The sequence below is a fragment of the Egretta garzetta genome, unplaced genomic scaffold, assembly GCF_000687185.1.
Source record: "Egretta garzetta isolate BGI_Z169 unplaced genomic scaffold, ASM68718v1 scaffold71, whole genome shotgun sequence".
In the NCBI taxonomy this organism is placed as follows: Eukaryota; Metazoa; Chordata; class Aves; order Pelecaniformes; family Ardeidae; genus Egretta; species Egretta garzetta.
The window spans coordinates 103,309-105,693 of NW_009258618.1; the positions used below are offsets into that span (position 1 = coordinate 103,309).

Below are 2,385 nucleotides of genomic sequence, written 5' to 3' on the forward strand. Positions count from 1 at the left end.
GCCGCAGCACAACTGCAGGCGCTGGTGCAGGGGGGTCCAGGCTGCCAGATGGCAGCAGTGCCCCTGCCCGGCGTTGGGCCTTGCCGTGGGGCCCACCGTCACCGGCCCCGCCGTGACACACTGTGCTCTGCTTTCCCTGGGACGGGCCAAACCAGGAGGCTCACTGCTGGAAAGCAGCCCGGAGCTGACCTACTTGCTGCTCCCAGCAGCGGCATCCTCTGCGCGTGCGCCCGCTACCCCACTGCTCCGCGCCCTGGTCACGCACAGCATCCCCATCCCATCCCCGGGGCCACCCCGGTGTCACTGGAGCCCGGGAATGGACTGCAGACCCCAGCGTGACCTGCCGGCCCCCTGCTGCTGCCTGGTGCCCGACAGGCGGGCGGTGGGACAGTGATCCCCTCTGCCCCCCATCACCAGGACCCCCAGCTGAGAGGCAGACACATCCCCACTGGGGAGCACACTCCAGCCGCCACGTGCCCCACAGAGCTGCCGCCTGCGATCCCCCGGCGGGGAGCGGCGATGCGAGCAGACAGCTCGCGCAGGAGGTTGATCCCCAACGTCTGCCTGGGAAATGTCAACATTTTCCGCTCCAGCGCCCTGCTCAAATCTGCTCAAGATGGTGCAAATCGCAGCCCTCCCCCGGGCTGCCTCACGGGCATCCCCAGCACAGCAGGGCCAGTCACAATGGCCACATGCTGGGCAGGGCACCGGCCCCCAGGCAAGTGTGGGAACACCAGCACAGTTCTTGCCCACCGGCCCGGGAATCAACAAGCACAGCAGAGATGGGGAAACTGAGGCACGGCACCAAGGCTGGCTGGGCTGGCACAACATGCCGGCGGCAGAGCGGAACACTCACAGGCTGCAGCCTAGGTCTGCCCTGTGCATTCCTGGGGGATGATCCTTTCCAGGAGCAGAGCTGGAGGCTGCTCCCCTGCTGCAGGGCTGCTCCTGCACCGGCCAAGCTGCCCGGTGGCCGCAGGCAGGGAGTGCACAGGGGCCCTGCCTGCAGCTCTCGACTGCTGTACAGTACCGGCCCTGCCGCGGTGCACAGCCCTTCGGCAACCTGCCCCATGCACGCACCCGCCCCACCACTGGCCGGCGTGCCCACACACTCCCGCTGCTGTGCACACACGCTCATGGACACGCTTGCACGCACGCGCTTGCTCAGCTGCACATCTGCACGCTTGCATGCCCCCATGCACGCACATATGTGCACACGTGCGGCCTGGCAGAACCGACATGCCATAGGGTACCAGGGGATGCCTGCAGCCACAGCCCAGGCGCCAGGGCCCTGCTCGGGGGCGAGGATGAGGAGGGAGCCAGGCTGCTGCAGCTGTGCATGCCCAGGGTGTGCCCTCCCATTCCTGACCACATCCAGCCATTTGGCTCACGTGCCATTTCCACGGCTACAGCAAATCCATCCCTGGGGACCACGCAGCATCGCCTGCCCCATGTGCTGCTGCCCCGCTCAAGGCAGAGGGCGCAGGGCAGGGGGAGCTGGGGGCAGAGGGGCGGCTGCTGCCCAGCCTGGAAGCATCACATCGCCCCCTCCTCGGCGGGGGTGCCTCATTAGTGTGATTAACAGGGGTGAGCCTGCGGCCTCCTTCCCCTCTCCTCCCCACCTGGGATGCCAGCTGTGAAGCAGCGCACCGGCAGCACAGCGCAACGGGGTCACGGCTCACCCAGGTCATGGCTCACCCCATGGGGCTGCTCCCCACACAGCAACCAGAGAGCCCCAAGCCTGCGGCGAGAGCTGGGAAAAGGCCAGCAAGACATGGGGCACAGCTCTTCCTCTGCCTTTTAGCCCTCGCCTCCTCTGATGCCCACGGCTGCTATGTGCAAGCCCTCCGGCTCAGGGCTGCAGGCAGGGCTCCGCCACGCTGGCTAATGGGGGCGAGAGCCCTTGCCCGTCTGGATGCCAGCAGCTCAACTGCAACGCTCCAGAGAGCCCAGCATACCCAGACACACACAGGGGACTCCTGCTCACTGCACCCTGTGCTGCACGCACCAACGGGCACGCACCCCCCTGCTCACGGCACCCCACGGCACACACGCCCTTTTTTGTGCACCCCACAGCACATGCATTCCGTCCTGCCCCGCGAGGGGTGCCTCACTCACCCGTCGGTGTCTTGAAAGTTGACGTTGACTTTCTTTGCCGATCCGAGGAGCTCTGGGAGGGAGGGAAGGGGACAGCACATTAGAGCGGCGTGGGAGGCGGCTGGGGCGGGGACCCCGGGCACACCGAGGAGGTGATGCGGCTGCAGCTCCAGGTTTCCCTGCCCACCAGGGTTTTGGTTCCCTGCAGCTCTGCAGCCCGGGCTGTGGAGCAGCATGGTGCCGTGCGGGGCTGCCCAAGCCTGCGGGCAGCGGCAGGCCGGGGGGGCC

The 2,385-nt window shown here is 67.4% G+C and overlaps 1 protein-coding gene across 1 annotated transcript in view; it reads right to left on the reverse strand.

Moving 5' to 3' along the window:
- CASKIN1 (CASK interacting protein 1) overlaps positions 1 to 2,385 on the reverse strand; it is a 30,288-nt gene that overhangs the window by 16,299 nt on the left and 11,604 nt on the right.